This window comes from Tiliqua scincoides, chromosome 3 (genome assembly GCF_035046505.1).
Source record: "Tiliqua scincoides isolate rTilSci1 chromosome 3, rTilSci1.hap2, whole genome shotgun sequence".
In the NCBI taxonomy this organism is placed as follows: domain Eukaryota; kingdom Metazoa; phylum Chordata; class Lepidosauria; order Squamata; family Scincidae; genus Tiliqua; species Tiliqua scincoides.
Window position 1 is genome coordinate 64,552,411 of NC_089823.1, and position 8,748 is coordinate 64,561,158.

General features: G+C 42.1%; 1 pseudogene; it reads right to left on the minus strand.

Moving 5' to 3' along the window:
* Positions 1 to 5,238: 5,238 nt before the first annotated feature.
* LOC136645042 (uncharacterized) lies at positions 5,239 to 6,985 on the minus strand (annotated as a pseudogene).
* Positions 6,986 to 8,748: the final 1,763 nt, after the last annotated feature.

Consider the following 8,748-nt stretch of genomic DNA (forward strand, 5'->3'; position numbering starts at 1 on the left):
ATCTCTAGAGTTAATCATCAGATTTGGGGGGGGGGGGAGATGAGGAACTGATTTAAGGGATATGAAAAAAATGCCAATTGCAGGTTTTTGAAAGGGATGGGAGCCTTGACGTTGAGAGAAGGAAGCAAGAGCTAGAAGCAGGAGTGTATATGGTGCAGAGGGCTTCTTTCTGGAGGCTAATATGAATTTGAAGATCTACTGCATTGTACTTACCTGCTGTAAGTAAGTACATTGTACAGAGTGCACCTGCTGCTTACCTTTGATGCGCTACCTGTATATTTGTAACAAACCAGTACTGTAAACATACCATAAGCCTTAAATACTCTTTCCTTCAAAGAAAACCAAACCTAAACAGCGCTGCTTCTGAATGTCTCAACCAGCTGAGAATGTGGGGAGCATGTATTATGAATACTCATATGTTGCTTTTCAATCAAAAGTAGTACACAAAATTGTATCCATGGGATCCATGTATTCCCAATATTGGGAATCTCTTTTTTAAAGCACACAGTCACTCTGTAACACTTTGAAGTTTTACAGCACAATACAAATACTGTGTAATTCAAGCATTCCAAATACTGTGTAATTCAAGCATTCTGTTCTCTATGAAAATGAAACGGTTAGAACTCCTCTCACAGTATTCAAGGCTTGTTTCCTCCATCATGAACATCAGCTAACTGGCAAAAAGTCACTTTATAAAGCAGCGCTCCTTTGACAAGGGAAGAACATCTGTCACTATTCACCCCAGCATAGTGTCTGTTACAGTGGCTGCATGCTGGTGTTTCTTCCATATGTTTTTTAGGCTGTGAGTCCTTCTGGAATAGGGAACAATTTAGCTATTGATTAGGAAAATATATATACAACATTTCCATGCTGAATGAAATGCCCAAGGTAGCTTACAAAGTTCTATAATAAAACTACAATGTATCACAACAATAAGTAAAACACATCAAAAATGAGCATTAAAACACTAAAACAACTCAACACATATCACTGAACCATGGGGGAGGACAAATTAGTCCAGGGAAGCAGTCAAACCATGGCACTCTTACAGAGGGCAAACACCCATCCATCAACCAAATGGCAGACAAAACAAGTATGTTTTGAACCTTTGCCAAAAAGCCATGAAGGAGGGAGTAGTTCTTAATTCCCCAGTGAGGGAATTCTATAATTGTGGTGTCACTGCAGAGAAGGCTCGCCCCCCTCCACCCCAAGCCACCATCCCTCTAACTTGGGACAGAGGCAGGACTTCTGAAGGGGAGAGCCGCTTCAGATGAGCGAAGAGGGCAGGCTAGAATGTATGGGAGAAAGCTGTCCCGCAGAGTGCCTGGACCCAAACCATAAAGGTCAACATTAGCATCTTGAATTGGGACCAGAAATGAATGGGCAGCCAGTGTAGCTGCTGAAGCAGTGGTCTAACAGAGACAAGTCATCTAGCTCCTGTAACCACCCAGGCCACTGTATTCTGCACTAACTGCAGCTTCATAAATGCTTTGTGAACTTTTTTTTGTTGAAAAGTGGTATATAAATATTAACACCACATATTTTCCATGAGAATCTTTTGTCTGCTGAAACCCAGATTCATAGGACTCAGATTCATAGGACTTCCATATGAGTCATCTACACACTCAACTCTATAATTCATAGTTCTCACTATAAAGTGAGACAAGGAAATACAAGTCAAAACCAAACACAAACTACTGAAATAAACAGCACAAGAGCACGTGTCTGCAGCAACACTATCACAATCCTTGTTATTACTCATCATCCTTTAGACACATCCAGTGTTCCTTTTCAAATCATGGGATTTTTAAAGTTAATGCAACTGCACAATTTTCAAGTACTTACTCATGTTTTTACTATCAATTACAGTATTATAGTATTGATCAATTGTATCAATTATCAATCATCCACCAATGAGGGGTAATCCCAGGCTGTTGCTGAAGGCCACAGCTGGCAGTAATCAGCCAGGCAGAGAGATGCCTCCCCACAGCAGAGATAGCATGAGATGGGCCTGGCCTTTCCATTTTTGCTTGGGCCCAAGTTCTCATCGTGGAGGGTAGGTACTGGCCTCAGCTGTTACAGCATGTAATCAGTATGTGAAACTCCTTGCCACAGGATGTAGTGATGGCATCTGACCTAGATGCCTTTGAAAGAGGATAGGACAAATTTCTGGAGGAAAAGTCCATCATGGGTTACAAGCCATGAGGTGTATGTGCAACCTCCTGATTTTAGAAATGGGCTATGTCAGAATGCCAGATGCAAGGGAGGGTACAAGGATGCAGGTTTCTTGTTGTCTTGTGCACTCCCTGAGGCATTTGATGGGCCACTGTGAGATACAGGAAGCTGGACTAAATGGACCTATGGCTTGATTCAGTGGGGCTGTTCTTATAAAGGGTAAGTTAAGTGACCACTGCAAAATTATGTTCAGTGGTTCAACAACTTACATCAAGGGTTTGTTCCATACTGCTAACATGCAATCAGATTCTTTGGAATTTTGATAGTCCCCCAAATATTGCTTTCAGTCAACAACAGTACAATATTTGTTAAACAGATGGAACGCATGTCATGATGCAGTAGTTATGCTATATGGTCAAACATAGGAAGAGAGTATTCCCTAGCACCCACTAGGAAATCCAGATATTGTTCAGTACAATAAGTTGCCAAGTATGTAAAACTAAGTTCAGCATGTGTTTTTATGCTTTTACACATCTAATTGAAGTCAAAAATGGCAAGAGCATTTAGAATTCTCAGTGGTCAGTTTCATTAGACTTTTTGTAGTTAACCTCACTAAAACTTAGCGTCTACAAAATTGTCGAAAATGTATGACCACCTTCCCCTTTCTCCAAAAGTGTTTTTAGTATATTTCAAACCAGTTTTTCTCAGGACCCACTAGATGGGTCGTGAACCAATTTCAGGTGGGTTCCCGTTCATTTCAATATTTTATTTTTAATATATTAGACTTGATGCTGTCATGATATGTGACTGCATTTGGGGAAATGTGACAGAGCTATACCTTTAACAGGCTATATATGCTTTTAACAATGACAGTCAATGGAACTTACTCCTGGGAAAGTGTGGGTAGGATTGCAGCCTAGGACTGTCAAAAATTTTCCTGCTTGATGATGTCACTTCTGGTCATGACATCACTTTCGGTGGGTTCTGACAGATTCTCATTCTAAAAAGTGGGTCCCGGTGCTAAAAGTGTGAGAACTACTGTTTTAAACTACATTTAGTACAGGAAGCCATGCACAATATTCAGGCAGGGAGAAGGGCTGTGAGGTAGGGACACAAGTATGAGGAATGATTCCAATAAATATGCCTTATAAAGATTACAACTTCAAAGGGAGCTTCTTGGCAGCCAATGAAAGCTCAAGGAAAAAAATGGTAAGGGAAAGAAAGCAGAGTTTTATCTTCTGTACTACAGAAGTGGTGTGAGAAAGGGAATGGAAAGTTCCAGTTCCAAATAGCAGCAGAAGTCATTACCTAGAACACTGGATCCCTACAGGTGGTTCATGAGACCCTGAGAAGAGGTCCGTGAGATCTCAAAAAAAGAGATAATCTTCGATCACTTCAAGCATCTTGCCAAGCGAGTGCTCCTGCACAGACCACTAGAGACAGTGGTGGAGAACAGACTACCCATAGCAGCTAATGAAGTGCCAGCTGCAGCTCTGGGCAATCCATTCTCTGCCATTTCTGGCAGTCCATTGGGGGGGCATTTGCTTAGCAGACGCACAAACCACCGAGAGCATAGAATGGACTATCTGCAGCCACAGCTTACAACAAAGATAGCAACCCAGAAATCCTCTATCAATCTAATTATTACAAATTTAATTGCATTTTTTGTGAGCAGGGGATGGGGTGGGGGTTCATGTGGTCTGAGAAAATTCCAGTTTTTGCCTCAGTGGTCCACGAGCTCTTAGAGGCTGGGAACCATTGACTTCGAAGAACTACAATATAGTGTGTGCATGCTTGTTAATTGCAAGAGTTAAGGCAAAGTGTTTAAGACAACTAAACACTGTTCCAGCACACACGGAAATGAGTAAACTAAATTATCCCTGCTAGCAGCATAACCTTACCTCCAAAGTTCTTTGAATAGATATATGTGTCTACCTGTCACATGATGTATGCAAATGTCAAAAAAGGTAGACACATTTTACAAAGCTAATGTGTGCAAGAAATGCTTGCATTTTCTTGCTTTGGGTGTTCCAGTTTTTGTTTTTTTAAAATATGATCTGTTGGCTCTTGACTGCATGAAGCTTTCTGGCCACTGAAACTTTGAAATTGCACCCTTCTTAATGACACTTGCTTACGCTTAATATTTTGATCTACTTATGTTTTCTGAAAACAGTAGCTGCCCTAAAAACCAAGGTCAAATAACTACTGCAACCTTTACATAACACAGAATGCAATTGTCTTCTTTTGCCAAGTCATAGCAGAACAGAGACAGACCATATGGCACATGCTTCGTTTAAGATATGCTTTGTTTTTAATAAGAAGAAATGAAACTATTCAAGCTTGTCCCAGAAGACCAATGGACAGAATCACAGTGCCTTTCCCTCTTTTTGACCTGTATAAAATGACTACAGTGCTTAGAAAAATGACTACTTGGAAAAATCAAAGGCAAATGATATATATGTTACAAAATCTCAGTTTTCCAGAATTGAGAACAAAGTAACAAACTGGGGGAAAAACTGATATGAAAAATACCTTGAAAAATTGAGGCCCAAACCACACATGCAGAAATCCACAAATTTACATTTTCCACAGAATAAGCACACATTAGTATGGACAACTCATATGGACTTCCTTATCTTTTTGGCTTGAATGGCCAAGCATCTCTCTGCCACTCATTGCTCTCTTTATCCATGAGTTTGGATACTTCCACATGAGTTTTCGAATAAGTGGTTGCAAAACCCATGCAGTTCTTCAGTGTTTGTCCCTTGTGGTGGCAGGGTCCACTATTTTGGATCAGAGTCCCCATTTCTCATGGTCATGGGCTTGTTCCAGGTATAGGCAGGTGATTTTCAAGTCGCTGTGCAGTGTGTCAAGTCAGCCATTGCTTCTGTCAGCCCTTTGGTTATTTGCTGTTGACCTCCAACTGAAGACCTTTATATGCAAGCGTATGGGCATCAGCACACAGAATGTGGCTTCTCTCAACTTGTCGGCGATTGGGCCGACGCCGTACCGCTACTGGATATCATCGTTGGAGATGTGGTCAAAATGAGCGATACCACTGATCTAATGCAGCATCTTTGTCTCCACAATGCCAATGCCACGTTTGGCTTTCTCTTGTCGTCAGACAGCATTCAGCTCTGTAGAGTGCGATTGGCCTGATGACTGTCCAGTAGATCTTCAACTTAAGACAGTCGCTGATCTTCTTGTCATAAAGGACACCGGTCATCATGCATCACTTTGTCCAGGTTGCATTTACTCGTGCAGTGGTTTTGAGACTCAGGCTGCCGTCAGCCGTGGTTGTCAAGCCAAGGTATTAGAACGTCTCAGTACATGGCAGGTAGGTGCCATTTATGCGGATTGTCCCAAGCTCATTGGGGTTTGCCGCCATGTACACTGTCTTCTTGACGGTGAGGCAGAGGCCAAACAGCGCGAGATGGTCACTCCAAGCTTGTACTTGCTGCTGGAGGTCTGCCTAGTTGTCGGACATGAGAAGAACGTCATCTGTGTAGTGTCCATGGCACCAACTTTAGAAGATTGCGGGTGATCACGTCCATCGCCATGATGAACAGCAGCGGAGAGAGCACTGAGCCTTGGTGGATGCCGACAGTAATGAAGTTCTGTCGAAGTTCCAGCAACGGCTTGCACAGGACTCTTCGGATCTTTGTACAAGAGCTTCACCCACTGAATGAGTTCTTCTGGCACTTCTTGGCTATGCAGCATGTACAAGATGACGCTGTGCAGCACACAATCAAATGCCTTTTCAGGATCAATGAAGGTAACGTACAGTGGCTTTTGCTTCTCAAGCAGAAGATGGGTGGCATGCACTGTGTCTGTCTTTATGCCAATAAAGGTCTTACTGAACTGAACTGAACTGAACTGAACACTGTCTGTCATGCTGCAGCCACTGACAAAGCCTGCTTGGTTTGTCGTGAGTTGGACGATGTTGCAGATGCAGTGGTCGAAGACCCTCTTGAAGATTTTTATTGTGTGAGAAGAGACAGAGCAGCCGGTAGTTTGCACATTCAGCAGGGCTGCCTTTCTTCTTTCAGGCTGGGACAGTTGTGCTGCGTTGCCAGTAGGCAGGCATCTTCTGCTCGGCGATGATCTGGTTGAAGAAGCACATGTGCCAATTGATCGGGTTCCAGCAGTGTGATTTCTAGAGCTTGGCGGCAATGTCATCAGGACCCATCACCTTGCCCGGCTTCATTTGTTTCAATGCCTCTGTGACTTCTTCAGGCACGATTGGCTGCATGGGTCCATGAGTGGCGGCTGTTTGCAGGCTTGGTGGATGCAGGAATTCCTCTGTGGAGATCTGCTCGAAGCATGTACACCAGCATTCAGTTGCCTGCTTCTGATCACTGATCAACTGCCGTCTCTTGTTGTTCATGCTGCAAAATTTCTCAATATCCTCAGTTTGGCGGTACTGTGACATGACGAGCTGGTAGATGTCGCGCTGACCTTCAAGTATGTCAAGCTTTTTGCAAAACCCGCATGGTTCTTGATATCCACAAGTTTGGTAGGTGTGGCAGTGACCTAGATTGGTGCTGGCAGAGGCCTTCTTTGTCTCATAGGGGAACAGATCAAAGTGCTGTTGGCTTCCCCCCTCCACTCCAGATCCTATGCTGATTGAGCAAAAGCCACATTCACTGCTGTGCCTGCTACTGTTCACAAACAAGGGGCAGAGATGGCTGCTCTGTAAAGCAACAACAGCTCTTTTTGTTGTTGTTGCTTTACAGAGCAGCCATCTCTGCTCCTTGTTTGTGAACAGTAGCAGGCACAGCAGTGAATGTGGCTTTTGCTCAATCAGCATAGGATCTGGAGTGGAGGGGGGAAGCCAACAGCACTTTGATCTGTTCCCCTATGAGAATAGGAAGGTACCATCTGTTCATGTTACTCTATGTACGCCTACTTGGAAGTAAGTCCCATTATCCTGAATGGACCTTACTCCCAGGAAAGTGTATAGGATGGCAACAGACAGAAAGTGAGGAGACAGTGACAGCACTTCTCCTTCCCACCTTCTTCATTCACTCTTAGCTGTGTTCTGCTATCCTCTCCCCCATTCCAGTTAGGGGAGGACAGGATCATCTTAGTGATAAGAACAAATCAACACTAAAAATGAATATTTTGGAATATCAAATAAAAACTATATTCTTCTATTGGATAGAGGTGACATTTCCTTCTTAAACATTTTGTTCTATGTCTTAACTATACTGCCTTTCTAGCTCTCCGCCTTAATTCCTTACCTTTGAGATATCTGTTCAATTTCAAACATGATTTTTTTATGAAGTGCCAGATGTCATACTGTAGCAGAGAAGACCATTAAGAGGTCCCTCTTCTAATAAAATATTTTGTTACATAAACTACAGTCAGAACAGTTTTCACAGTATCTGTGCCATATTTCCAGGCATTATTTCCTAGCAATGTTAAGTGCCCAATTAGAGTGTTGTCATATATCGCACTGCTATAGGATTTAAAAAACAAAATTTTTAAACCAAACACCAAGTCTTGTGACCAAACATAATTGCCATTTTGTTCAGTAGCACAACACAGAAGTCTGCACAACTCATGTTACTGTCCATTGAAAGCATGTTTTCTAATCCTCGTTGCTATTTTGCACAGAAAAAAGACCTGTATCTGGAAATCAACTCAACAGTGCAGATTTTCCACCCTCCCAACAAGCTGTTTTCAATGTCAATATTTAGCTTCAAAACACAAAGTAGTATGTTCACACACTGGCATTCTATCTTTTGTTGAAAGCACCTCAGCTAGTACTCGGGCTACATATGGTTCCATCTTAGCACTGATATAGCTATGCCATATTTTAAAGTACTGCACATATACATTCTGAAAATAAGGCATGCCACATTTTGCTCTGGTAGCCTTCTGGCCACAAATCCCAACACAGTACTAACAAAAATTAAAGTACAAACAATAAAAGCCTGATAAAACCTGTGGAAAAGAAGAAATGGGCAATTGAAATAAACTCGCCTAAAGGCCAGAGGACACTCTTGTGCCTAAAGCAAACTGTCAAAAAGACACACACCCCTGAATCTACTGAATCTTTTTAGTCTTTTGAAAACACAGAAATAGATTAAATGCAACAAATTACACCTCTTCTGGAAGAAGAAACTGCTTCCCATTCCTTAATGATAAAGACCAGCCTTGCTTAAGGACATCAGAGCTTGTAGAGAGATAAGACATGAACTGACATCTTTGCAGCTCACACCACTTAGCCAGCACAAAATAGCAAATCCATTATATAGATGCAGAAAGATCAAAACTAGCTAGGAAATATAGCTTATTCTAGTTGTGCAAACAAGTGGATAAAAGGAGAACTACTTAAATGCTCAGTTTAAACTAAATCAGAATCTAGAGTTCAACCTTCTATGCCTTTTAGCCATTGATATTCAGTAGATGTTCTTCTCAGCATGCAACTACAGAGGCAGAAAAGCTGTTTGCTTGCTGTATTTCAGCCACATCAAGACACAAGACCTTTGTTAGAAAAACAATTGGTAACCCCCAGCTATAGGCTGGCTAGAGCAGGATAAGTCAACACATTTTGCATCTCCTTCC